Source organism: Mya arenaria, chromosome 14, assembly GCF_026914265.1.
Source record: "Mya arenaria isolate MELC-2E11 chromosome 14, ASM2691426v1".
In the NCBI taxonomy this organism is placed as follows: Eukaryota; Metazoa; Mollusca; class Bivalvia; order Myida; family Myidae; genus Mya; species Mya arenaria.
This window is the reverse complement of record NC_069135.1, coordinates 3,549,725-3,564,000: the sequence shown is the minus strand read 5'-3', so window position 1 is coordinate 3,564,000 and position 14,276 is coordinate 3,549,725. Positions and strand designations below refer to the sequence as shown.

The window sequence follows — 14,276 nt, the reverse complement described above, 5'->3', positions numbered from 1 at the left end:
GTCTGTCTATTTTCTAGTCTGTCTTCTAGTCTGTCTTTCAGTCCATCTGCCTCTGTCTATTTTCTAGTCGGTCTTCAAGTCTGTCTTTCAGTCCATCTGTCTGTCTATTTTCTAGTCTGTCTTCTAGTCTGTCTTTCAGTCCATCTGTCTGTCTATTTTCTAGTCTGTCTTCTAGTCTGCCTTTCAGTCCATCTGTCTGTCTATTTTCTAGTCTGTCTTCTAGTCTGTCTTTTAGTCCATCTGTTTGTTTATCTTCTAGTCTGCCTTTCAGTCCATCAGTCGGTCTGTCTTCTAGTCTGTATTTCAGTCCATCTGTTTGTCTATCTTCTAGTCTGTCTTTCAGTCCATCTGTCGGTCTATCTTCTAGTCTGTCTTTCAGTATGTCTTTCAGTCCATCTGTCTGTCTGTCTACTAGTCTGTGTTCTAGTCTGTCTTTCAGTCCACCTGTTGGTCTGTCTTTTAGTTTGCCATTCAGTCCATCTTCTGATCTGTCTTTTAGTTGTTGTATTTTCAGTCCATTTGTTGGTCCACTTTTACTTTGTCTATAAGTCCATCTGTCTGCTTGTCTGTTATGTGTAATTATGTCACTCTGCCATAGGCACCTGAATACACATGAAGACCAAAGCTTCTCATGGTTTTCTGTTGCCCATCTTCATGCCTGTTTTCAAATGCCAAATTTTCATTTTTTGAAGGTTAGAACTGGACTTAATGAGCAGTAAACACAATAAAAACATATAAAAAGATCCTGAAATAATCTGTGATCATAATATAAATGTCGTTATTCACCACTTTGTTATGAAGGGTGTCAAGTGTTTTTTGCTTGCATGGTAAATGAGTTATTTTGACTTAATTTCGGAATGATAATTTTTCCTTAGAAATCACAATACAGACATGTATGTAAAATTTGACTTAGATCAGGTTTGTTCCTTATAATGCAAACATTGGCCTTCCACACAAACAAATTAAAAGGGTCAAAATTCTTTTTGGCTCAAAATTTGCCAGAAAAAATGCAACTAAGCATTATGATAGTATTTTTATTTTGCGACAGAGGTCATCGCAGGCCCAGCATGGCTTTCATTCAGTAAAGTGCGTGTGAAGCTTGCCCAAAATTCAATCTATACAAAGCTGGTCTTGTGACAATTAAGTATCCATGTTGTTTTTCTTCCCGTCTGGATTTGATGATTGTTCCAAGAATGAACCTGCCAGAGGTGTGCAAGTACTGGCTTTAGGTATGAATGTTTTTGAATGGTGCAGACTAATTATATGAAAAATAGTGAAAAATGTGTGAAGGCATTATTTGTTCGGAAACAAATCCTGCCTTAGTTTTTACCACTGTTTGGTATTGATTAAATCACAGTAGACGGGAGTGAGTGACATTATGGCTATTGATAAAAATATGAGCGGGATATGACTGAACAATCGATACCGGACTGCGGAGCTTCCGATGCTATTTTTGGATCATCGTTGTCAGAGGGAATACAAGAATATACATGATATTCCCGATGAATTAGTCTTCATGGACAATTAGTGTTAAATGGAATAGTAGTTTTACTTGCAGAATTAATATTTTACATTTATACAGATAAAGCTGTTTAATTACTGATGCCATAATGTGGATTAGTAGTAACACATATAACTTAAAAAACACATGAATTTATAATATGTGTAATGTATAATGTGGATTATTTTGTGCCCCTGAAGGTAATAGAGTTGTATCCGATATTTTTATATTAATGCTTTACAGTGGTTCAAAGAGATTTTTCAGTGGAATAAAAAATGATATTTCACTGTTTCAAACAGTGAGAATATGAATTTAATACTTTTCACTCCTCTGAAATTTTAGCCTTCCCTCATGTCGAAATCAAATGTTGACAGGTACGGGACTTGGGCACAATTTCAACAACATCATGTATATTCAAATACAATTTGGTGCTCTTTAAAAAAAAAAATACAGTTGACTGTCATATTATATCCTTTTTAGGCATATGATAAAGTTTGTTCTAGTGTTATATACACTTATTATTCTCTATATTGTCTCGTACACAACTATGTATTTGCACTGTGTAAAATATATCATATTTGTTAAAATCAATACAATGTAGCAAAATGCTTGTTAAGTTTTAAAAATTTGGTCAAGATTGGCTTTTTAAAGTTACATCTTTTTCTAAAAATTAAAACTTTTTTCTTAAAAAAAGTATGTTCTATTATATTTCCTTTTATTTCATTTTCAGTTAAATATTTCTATAGAACATGTTTTTGTGTGTAATTTTTGAGAATTTTTTTAGAAGGTTTGTGCATATTAATTCTATGTTACTATTAGTGTTCACCTTTTTGACTGGTTGTCAATGATAATATGTGCATTTCAATAAATAATTTTTGACAAGCACATTATTTGACTTACCTGTTAAATCTGACACTCAATTGTTGTGAAATCTTACTTATTGTGGTAAAAAGTTTTAATTACTAACAGGTATTTCATATGATTTATTCTCTGTCAGGTCGTAGGCTGTCACTCTATCAGTCCATTGCATAATAACAAAATGCTTTTGACATTTGACTCTTGCAAAGTGTATGACGTGTTCACGATTCTTGACATTTTGTAATACAGACCAAAAATACCGCAGACCTATTGTGATTAGCAATTTATATTCTATTTATGGTTGTTTGAAGAGCCATTTTTAGATGAATGTAAAAAACATAGTCATATGAGATCAGTTAATTACGTACTTACTGTTGCCGACCATAGATTAGTACATTTACTTATTTGAACAGAGTGAGGGAGTAAGTAGATAATAGTACTATTGTTTGTAGTTTGGAATTGATAAATTATACCTCCTCGGTGTTAAGGTTTAAGTGGATCTAAAAATAGGAAAAAACTATTGATGATTATTTTCGACATTTGGCTATGTAAATTTAAGAGCTCTTGCTTTGCACACATGGGTTATTTATTTGCGTATTGATGTATTTATATACAGATATTTGATTTCATAAGAGCGATATTCATTTTTAAAGAGCTCACAATACACTGTTTCAGAACCCATTTATATTTAGTTAATCTGTATAAATATAGCCTCGGTGGACATAACATGAATGGTCGCGTATAGAATATATTAAATGTAATCTGTATGAACATTTTATGCTTGAGCAGGTATTATTTATACATATATACATTCTGTGACGTCAAGAGCAATGTGATAACCTGGCTTTGATAAATTAGTATTATACACAAACTCACAATAGTGTAATATTCTTGTACGGTAACTCCCACTTGGAGGTAAAACCAGAATTTTGGATTAAGTTGAACAGTTTTGAGCATTGGAGAAAGAATATTGGAATTATTTGGGAAAGTTTGGATAAATTTAACTCAACCTGGTATGTTTAAAATACTTGCTCGATTTGTTCTGTAAAGTTTAAGATTGCAAGTTTATTTTGCAAATGTATACTTCAGGTTTGTGAATTGTGAATGAACATATTATTGGGTTGTGCAACAAATTTTCTTCCCCGTTAATTCTGTATAACATTTGTATTTTATATTGGAAAGGTTTTCATGTATTTAATAACATTTTTTTTTTTTTTTTTTTTGTAAGGTGAAGGTTTTTGCTGGAGAAGTAGGGGAGTTGATCTTTATGAGCAACTTGATATTTGTTTACCCACTGGGTCTATTGAGTTTCTTCAAGTGACATGATTTACATGTCAAGGTTGCCATTTGTTCTTGCTTATTCAGTTTGGTCATAGGTTAAGGCATTTTTATTAAAAGAAAATTACTACTTAAAATAATACTTGTGAGAATCCAAATTTTAAATTTGTTGAAAGATTGTTGGTTGTTTCCCTACCAACTTGTTAAAGTGTTGATAGGTAGTTTTTTGTTTTGTTTTACATCCTTACTTTTTAATTCCATGATGAAAAAGGAATAAATATATAAAAAAAATAATGAAAAGCGGACGTCAACAAAAAATTGGTTCTTGGCGTTTTTGCCAGTCAATCGAGATTTGTTATTGTTGCCCAGGTAGGACAATGTTTTGAAGTTTGTAACTTTTTTGTAAGCATTTTTGAATCATCAAAGCTCCTTGCTCAGGCTGTATAATATTTTTTTCTAATATGGACATATCCTAGCTAATAGGGTGGTAATTGATTGTTACCTGGGAAAGTTGTGCGAATTGAAAAGAATGGAATAATAAGTTGGTAGTATGATTGTGTGGAATGAAGTTCAGATTTACAACCTAGATATCGATCCTGTCTGATTTTAATGATCCGAAGCACAAATATTTGACAGGTTTGCACTATTGGGACAAGTTTATTTAATGGGAAGATATCAATTATCTGATGTTTTACCTCAGGGATAATGAAATGTTTTAATGTTCATTTTAGCCACCTTGAACATAAAACAATGTGGATTTGCTTTGAATTAGCCTGATAAGCTCTGTTCATCTATGAGTAATTAAGAAGTATTTAAGGGTCTAAAAATTATTTGTATATGTCAGTTAACTTGCATAAACATACTTTTTTTTAAAAATCTTAATTTTTGAGTTATTCAAGTATTAGGCATGCGCTTTACCTACAGGCATTGCAACATGTGACAACCATGACAGTATGATTTACGATGACCTGTCAGGTTATTATCTATGTTATGATGAGTGGTCATTTATAGCCAAGTCAGCACAACTTTATATCTAAGAATGGGAACAAATTACTGGCTATAATACCGCATGACCAATATGCCTTATACCATCTATGCTGCTTAATTATTGCTGGCAAGAAACGGCATGACCAATATGCCTTATACCATCTATGCTGCTTAATTATTGCTGGCAAGAAACTGTGTGACCAATATGCCTTATACCATCTATGCTGCTTAATTATTGCTGGCAAGAAACGGCATGACCAATATGCCTTATACCATCTATGCTGCTTAATTATTGCTGGCAAGAAACGGCATGACCAATATGCCTTATACCATCTATGCTGCTTAATTATTGCTGGCAAGAAACGGCATGACCAATATGCCTTATATCATCTATGCTGCTTAATTATTGCTGGCAGAGAAACGGCATGACCAATATGCCTTATATCATCTATGCTGCTTAATTATTGCTGGCAATGAAACGACTTGACCGATATGCCTTATACCATCCATGCTGCTTATTACTGGCAATGAAACGACATGACCAATATGCCTTATACCATCCATGCTGCTTATTACTGGGAATGAAACGGCATGACAAATATGCCTTACACAATCCACGCTGCTTATAACTGGCAATACCTTATACCATCCATGCTGCTTATTACTGGGAATGAAACAGCATGACAAATATGCCTTATACCATCCATGCTTCTTATTACTGGCAATGATTGGCATCACCAATATGCCTTACACAATCCACGCTGCTTATTACTGGGAATGAAACAGCATCACCAATATGCCTTATACCATCCATGCTGCTTATTACTGGCAATGATTGGCATCACCAATATGCCTTATACCATCCATGCTGCTTATTACTGGCAATGATATGACATGACCAATATGCCTTATACCATCCATGCTGCTTATTACTGGCAATGATTGGCATCACCAATATGCCTTATACCATCCACGCTGCTTATTACTGGCAATGATATGACATGACCAATATGCCTTATACCATCCATGCTGCTTATTACTTGTGTGAAAATTTTCGGATAGCTGGGGCATATCTTCTTGCTCAACAGCCTTGGTGCAAAGGCGGTATACTTGGTGGCATGACCAGGTTCTAAGAGAGATGGCAAACGTCTTAGAAAATGAGAGGAGGAAAGAGAGACCCTTGATACAGACAAGCCCACAGTTAGTCAGCTTTGTCAGACAAGGGGAGAAGAAGCCGATAACAACAACAACATGTAGCTGCATCCTACAAGAATCTCAAAACTGGGATATTTTTCCTGGGGAAAAAGTTTCCAGAGGAAGTGGCCCATTCCACTCTTTGGCCAGATCAACACTTGTGGAGAGAGGGGTTGGAAGACCTGGATCTTCCCAGTGGAAATTGGATGTAGAGGATTTCCATCACAGTCAGGGTGGAAAATGCTGGGAGCTGTGGGCATCATGGGATGAGTGAGAAAGGCTGCCGTCGATGCTCTTAGGAGAGCTGCAGAGAGGACGTCCAGTTTTCTCTGGCTACAATGCAGTGAACTGACTTGGAAGCCAACATAGACAAGGTAGTGACGGATCACCTCTACCTGCCCCTCCATCTAGAGGGTGCACCGAGATAAGGGGCGAAACACCCAGTGACAGATGGGCACTCGGCTGAGGACGTCTATGTTAAGCAGTAACAACATTACTTGCAATGATATGGCATGACCAATATGGCATACACCATCCATGTTGCTTATTATACAGCATCAACACCATCTCTGCCATCTATGTTGCTAATTTTGTTTTTTACCAAAATTTTAAACACAGTAGCTGCATTGTTATTTTGGATTTTTATAACTGCCTATAAAATTATTGCATATAATGACGTATTTCTACATGAACATAAAATACAGGCAATGTGTCTCCCAGTGTCATTAATGTTGAAGGCATGAAGCACGCTTAGGGAAAAAGCTTACTCTGCAGATTAATTGTTATAAACTAAAATTATTCTTACTTTAATGATGGTTATGTCCTGTAGGTTGATTCAATGCTGTCACACATTTGCCTTCTCTTGCCCTTTACTGCCTTTTTGTCATAAATATGTTACCATCTGTCATTTTTACTTTGGATGTTTTTAGAAGTTTCAATGAGATTTCTCTTCAGGCTTATAATATGTTCTTTCTTGGGTTAAGTGTTGTTGGAATTAGATTTTTAACATTTTGAGAGGCTATGTTCCAGTGTTCTGATGTTACATTCTAGCTCTGGTCAACTCTAAGCTGTACTGGTACTTGTCTGCCATTTGTTACTATTGATATTTTCCCATTAGTGGATGAGGGTATGAAAAGGACTCATTTGGCCTCTTAAGTTATTCTAACCATTGTGAAATATTAATGTCCATTTCCAAAGTAATCAGCTATCTCTGATCTCTGAAGCCCTTCATCATCCTATTCAGCAACACCTTGATTGCTGCAATGCCCCAGTTTCATGGCATACTGATGTATGGTTTTAGACCATGTTGCCTGCCGGAATAGAGAATCGTCAGGCTTTTGCTTAATTTGTCAAAAATATGAATTAATGTGTCTGTTCTTTTGACGTATGATTTGTAAGCTGTTGTAGCGTTATTATATCTCGTCATAATTTCCAAGCAGATAAAGATGCGTTCTATGTATTAAAGAAACTGATGTTTCAGAGTCAATAAGAAGTTCCACACCGCAATGTTGACAATAATTTACTACTGCATGGTCAAGGTGTTTAGTAATAATACACAACATTGGCTAATAATACACAACATTGGCTGTTGCACTTCCAAGGGATTTTGTAATGTCACACAACATTGGCATCTGTACTGCCAAGAGGTTTTGTTATGTCACACAGCATGGGCTTCTGTACTGCCGAGAGGTTTTGTAATGTCACATAACTTAGAATTCTGTACTGCCAAGAGGTTTTGTAATGTCACATAACAATGGCTTCTGCACTGCCAAGAGGTTTTGTAATGTCACATAACATTGACTTCCGTTCTGCCAAGAGGTTTTGTATGGTCACACAACATTGGCTTCTGCACTGCCAAGAGGTTTTGTAATGTCACATAACATTGGCTTCCGTACTGCCAAGAGGTTTTGTAATGTCACATAACATTAACTTCCGTTCTGCCAAGAGGTTTTGTGAGGTCACACAACATTGGCTTCTGCACTGCCAAGAGATTTTGTAAGATTACACAGCATGGGCATCTGTACTGCCAAGAGGTTTTGTAAGGTTACATAGCATGGGCATTTGTACTGCCAAGAGGTTTTGTAAGGTTACACAACATTGGCATCTGTACTGCCAAGAGGTTTTGTAAGATTACACAGCATGGGCATCTGTACTGCCAAGAGGTTTTGTAAGGTTACACAGCATGGGCATCTGTACTGCCAAGAGGTTTTGTAAGATTACACAGCATGGGCATCCGTACTGCCAAGAGGTTTTGTAAGGTTACACAGCATGGGCATCCGTACTGCCAAGAGGTTTTGTAAGGTTACACAGCATGGGCATCTGTACTGCCAAGAGGTTTTGTAAGATTACACAGCATGGGCATCTGTACTGCCAAGAGATTTTGTAAGGTTACACAGCATGGGCATCTGTACTGCCAAGAGGTTTAGTAAGTTATTTTCATGAATCACACATCAAATATTGTTCTATTTTCACTTTTGCTTCTCAGAAAATTGTCCTCAATGAGCATTCTGGAGCTCCCAGCTCTTGATATGCCTTGATTCCAACCTAATACTCCCACTGGCATCTGGTTGCTCATTTTGGAATCATGTTAATTATCACATCAAATGGAATTTCATAATATAAAGGGTTGGTTAATCTGATAAATAGCTTTTAAGAGGCATTCCCACACTGTTTCCATAGCTGTTACATTGTTTGTTTGATATTCTTGTTATGAAATAGGAGGAATTTATAAAGATAATTCATTTTAGGTAGTGCATACTAATTAACAAAAAATGATAAGTATTTTCTTGGCCTAAGGGTGCTGTTTATATTATGTAAGTATTATACAAAATGCTATTGACTTTATATTAAAAGATTTGTTGTATGAGATGATATAACTATAACACATGGATGTCAAAGTAAACTGTTACTTCTCAATTAATTTGTTAGTAAATCAATTATTCACTAATCTTACAATAGAAAACAACACAAACTTGTAAGGATATGCTTTTGATGGAGCATTTCAACATATTAATTGGATATTTTCCTGAGATTCTCATCATGGTTGAAGCAGCAAAGTAAAAGAATATCTAATGTGCCATCCACCATTCCTGTGGTATTCACCCAAGATCACACATCTGCTTCCATAAAGACTCAGGTACCAAATAAGGCAATTCTAATTGAAATAAACCCTTTCATAAGTTTTCATATTATAAAAGAACAAAAACCAGAGTGTTGCTTCAAGGGCCCAAAAACAGCTGCCCAGCACAGAGTCATGAGACATTATGCTTATAGATCTAGGTGCCCAGCACAGAGCCATGAGACATTATGCTTATAGATCCAGGTGCCCAGCACAGAGCCATGAGACATTATGCTTATAGATCCAGGTGCCCAGCACAGAGCCATGAGACATTATGCTTATAGATCCAGGTGCCCAGCACAGAGCCATGAGACATTATGCTTATAGATCCAGGTGCCTAGCACAGAGCCATGAGACATTATGCTTATAGATCCAGGTGCCCAGCACAGAGTCATGAGACATTACGCTTATAGATCCAGGTGCCCAGCACAGAGTCATGAGACATTATGCTTATAGATCCAGGTGCCCAGCACAGAGCCATGAGACATTATGCTTATATATCCAGGTGCCCAGCACAGAGTCATGAGACATTATGCTTATAGATCCAGGTGCCCAGCACAGAGCCATGAGACATTACGCTTATAGATCCAGGTGCCCAGCACAGAGTCATGAGACATTATGCTTATAGATCCAGGTGCCCAGCACAGAGCCATGAGACATTACGCTTATAGATCCAGGTGCCCAGCACAGAGTCATGAGACATTACGCTTATAGATCCAGGTGCCCAGCACAGAGCAATGAGACATTATGCTTATAGATCCAGGTGCCCAGCACAGAGCCATGAGACATTATGCTTATAGATCGAGGAATGAACATGAAATGTCTCAATAATAAAAATAGGTTGGGATGGGTGGGAAATGTATCAGATTGCTTTTTTTCTGTATCTTACGTAATGTAAACTATCTATATATCCACCGAATACATAATTGAGTGAAGTAACATTGTAATGGCGTTCAGTATATCCTATTTAAACATGAGGAAATCGTTTGATAACTATTACCCCCCAAGCCAGAGTATTATTGTATTTTAATCAATATAAAGATCATAATTAAAAAAAGATTGCCAGTATGAAACAGTGCACATGTTGACAATACTAGTATACAAAGTCACGTGTTACAAGTCCAATCACTGTGGCTAAATTACGTGTTGAGTTTTGCCCCTGTCGACAAAGTGGACAAGCATTGGCATTCCATTGTTGTTGTTTTTAGTTTGATTTCAAATGTAGGTTGAGCATGTGTTTCATTATACAGTCAAAGTTCATTGTCACAGGCTTGTTGTTCATCTTAAGTGGCATTAGTCACTTATTGTAATGACATAATGTGCTGTTTGGCAACACAAAGCGCATCTTCCTTAATGGTCCAAAGATTACAATTTTAATGACCGTTTTTGTTTCTATTTTAATTGTTATACAGATTTTGAAGTTTGTTTGAACTGGGTACAGTTCTAAATGAGGCTTGAACTTGGTGCAGCCATACCAACAGGTGGGATTTATTTGATGGAAGTAGCAGACACTGGGTTTTGAGTTGGGAATTACGTGTTAGAGAAGAATGCAAAAATATCTAGGTAATATTTTTCTGTGAGCTTGCAAATAGCTATGGGCTGTATTCCCATGTGAGCAATGATCTGATACATTAAAAGATTTCACATTGCCTCTGTTCAGCAATGCTTATATATAATTGTACACTAACATTCTCCAGTCATTGTGGTCATTGATCCTTGTATAATTTAACAAGCTCATTGTTAGGATTTTTTTTTTAGTACATTGTACTATTTTGCCTCGGAACCATGCACCATTTATTTTCAGTGCAAAGAGAAATGTCCATGAATTAATGCGAAGATGTTGACTTGACTATAACTCCCTCCCCTTAAGATATGAGATTTTTCGCACTTTAATTACTGGACAAGACATGTGCGGTCTTACTTTTGAGCGAGTAGTGGTATAAGTGACACTTGTGTCATCTTGACTCAATTCTGGAGCTGTGATGCATCATCCGCATAAAATAACTGATGACGATCATAATTATGTAGTTTGTTTGGCTTAAATATGTCCTACCAGGTCTATTGCTGAACTCAGTAAGCTTTTGTTTGGTTTAGTGGATAAAAATCTACTGATGGAGCATTTGTTAGCCATGTAGTTAGTTTAATTTGATATATAAGGTTAAAGTTATTGTTTGTCTTCTAAACCATAAAGTCAACAACTTCGTAAACGATAAAATCAGAATCTGTCCATTGATCCCATTTGAGTAGATATGAGCTATATATAAGATACAGAATGTTTTAGTCAATACTTGATAACTTGATTGTACATTTATGTGCTATCACAAACTGATGGTATGAAAAATGATCAACAGCTATTATTATTATATGAAGAAATGTAACTTTATGCCAGTACCGTGTGATAAACAACTATTATAATATGAAGGAATGTCACCTTAACCTGGTTCTTGTGATTAACAATTAATATCATATGAAGGAATGTCACCTTATACCTAGTACTTGTGGTAATCAACTATGATCATATGAAGGAATGTCACCTTATACCTAGTACTTGTGGTGAACAACTACGCTCACATGAAGGAATGCCATTTTTTGCCTGGTCTTTGTGGTGAACAACTATGCTCACATGAAGGAATGTCACCTTATACCTAGTACTTGTGATGAACAACTATGATCATACGAAGGAATGTCACCTTATACCTGATCCTTGTGGTTAACAGCTATGCTCACATGAAGGAATGTCACCTTTACCTGGTCCTTGTGGTGAACAACTATGCTCATACGAAGGAATGTCACCTTATACCTGGTCTTTGTGGTGAACAACTATGCTCACATGAAGGAATGTCACCTTATACCTAGTACTTGTGATGAACAACTATGATCATATGAAGGAATGTCGCCTTATACCTAGTACTTGTGTTGAACAACTATGCTCATATGAAGAAATGTCGCCTTATACCTAGTACTTGTGGTGAACAACTATGCTCACATGAAGAAATGTCACCTTATACCTAGTACTTGTGTTGAACAACTATGCTCATATGAAGGAATGTCACCTTATACCTAGTACTTGTGGTAAACAACTATGCTCATATGAAGGAATGTCGCCTTATACCTAGAACTTGTGGTGAACAACTATGCTCATATGAAGGAATGTCACCTTATACCTAGTACTTGTGGTAAACAACTATGCTCATATGAAGGAATGTCGCCTTATACCTAGTACTTGTGGTAAACAACTATGCTCATATGAAGGAATGTCGCCTTATACCTAGAACTTGTGGTGAACAACTATGCTCATATGAAGGAATGTCACCTTATACCTAGTACTTGTGGTAAACAACTATGCTCATATGAAGGAATGTCACCTTATACCTAGTACTTGTGGTAAACAACTATGCTCATATGAAGGAATGTCGCCTTATACCTAGAACTTGTGGTGAACAACTATGCTCATATGAAGGAATGTCACCTTATACCTAGTACTTGTGGTAAACAACTATGCTCATATGAAGAAATGTCACCTTATACCTAGTACTTGTGATGAACAACTATGATCATATGAAGGAATGTCACCTTATACCTAGTCTTTGTGTTGAACAACTATGCTCACATGAAGGAATGTCACCTTATACCTAGTCTTTGTGTTGAACAACTATGCTCACATGAAGGAATGTCACCTTATACCTGGTCTTTGTGGTGAACAACTATGCTCACATGAAGGAATGTCACCTTATACCTAGTACTTGTGATGAACAACTATGCTCATATGAAGGAATGTCACCTTATACCTGGTCTTTGTGGTGAACAACTATGCTCACATGAAGGAATGTCACCTTATACCTAGTACTTGTGATGAACAACTATGATCATATGAAGGAATGTCACCTTATACCTAGTACTTGTGGTGAACAACTATGATCACATGAAGGAATGTCACCTTATACGTAGAACTTGTGATGAACAACTATGATCATATGAAGGAATGTCACCTTATACCTAGAACTTGTGATGAACAACTATGATCATATGAAGGAATGTCACCTTATACCTAGAACTTGTGGTGAACAACTATGATCACATGAAGGAATGTCACCTTATACCTAGTACTTGTGGTGAACAACTATGCTCATATGAAGGAATGTCGCCTTATACCTAGAACTTGTGGTGAACAACTATGATCACATGAAGGAATGTCGCCTTATACCTAGAACTTGTGGTGAACAACTATGGTCATATGAAGGAATGTCACCTTATACCTAGAACTTGTGGTGAACAACTATGATCACATGAAGGAATGTCACCTTATACCTAGTACTTGTGATGAACAACTATGATCATATGAAGGAATGTCACCTTATACCTAGAACTTGTGGTGAACAACTATGATCACATGAAGGAATGTCACCTTATACCTAGTACTTGTGATGAACAACTATGATCATATGAAGGAATGTCACCTTATACCTAGAACTTGTGGTGAACAACTATGATCACATGAAGGAATGTCACCTTATACCTAGAACTTGTGGTGAACAACTATGATCATATGAAGGAATGTCACCTTATACCTAGAACTTGTGGTGAACAACTATGATCATATGAAGGAATGTCACCTTATACCTAGAACTTGTGGTAAACAACTATGCTCATATGAAGGAATGTCACCTTATACCTAGAACTTGTGGTGAACAACTATGCTCACATGAAGGAATGTCACCTTATACCTAGTACTTGTGGTGAACAACTATGATCATATGAAGGAATGTCACCTTATACCTAGAACTTGTGGTGAACAACTATGCTCACATGAAGGAATGTCACCTTATACCTAGTACTTGTGGTGAACAACTATGATCACATGAAGGAATGTCACCTTATACCTAGTACTTGTGGTGAACAACTATGCTCAGATGAAGGAATGTCACCTTATACCTGGTCTTGTGGTGAACAACTATGATCACATGAAGGAATGTCACCTTATACCTAGTACTTGTGGTGAACAACTATGATCACATGAAGGAATGTCACCTTATACCTAGAACTTGTGGTGAACAACTATGCTCACATGAAGGAATGTCACCTTATACCTAGTACTTGTGATGAACAACTATGATCATATGAAGGAATGTCACCTTATACCTAGAACTTGTGGTGAACAACTATGATCACATGAAGGAATGTCGCCTTATACCTAGAACTTGTGGTGAACAACTATGCTCACATGAAGGAATGTCGCCTTATACCTAGAACTTGTGGTGAACAACTATGCTCATATGAAGGAATGTCGCCTTATACCTAGAACTTGTGGTGAACAACTATGATCACATGAAGGAATGTCAC

General features: G+C 36.5%; 1 protein-coding gene across 16 annotated transcripts in view; it reads left to right on the top strand.

The window, feature by feature from the left end:
* The window catches only part of LOC128217307 (plasma membrane calcium-transporting ATPase 2-like), a 132,728-nt gene that overhangs the window by 50,753 nt on the left and 67,699 nt on the right, over window positions 1-14,276 (top strand). The window contains exon 1 of one of the 16 annotated variants that reach the window (XM_052924372.1): window positions 2,751-2,781. The exons of 13 other annotated variants lie outside the window; for them this stretch is intronic. The gene's annotated coding sequence lies outside the window, so the exon portion shown is untranslated. Of the gene's footprint in view, window positions 1-2,750; window positions 2,782-3,022; window positions 3,373-10,480; window positions 10,500-14,276 lie in introns of those variants that run through there. 2 more of the 16 variants (XM_052924362.1, XM_052924371.1) reach the window with 2 other exon arrangements.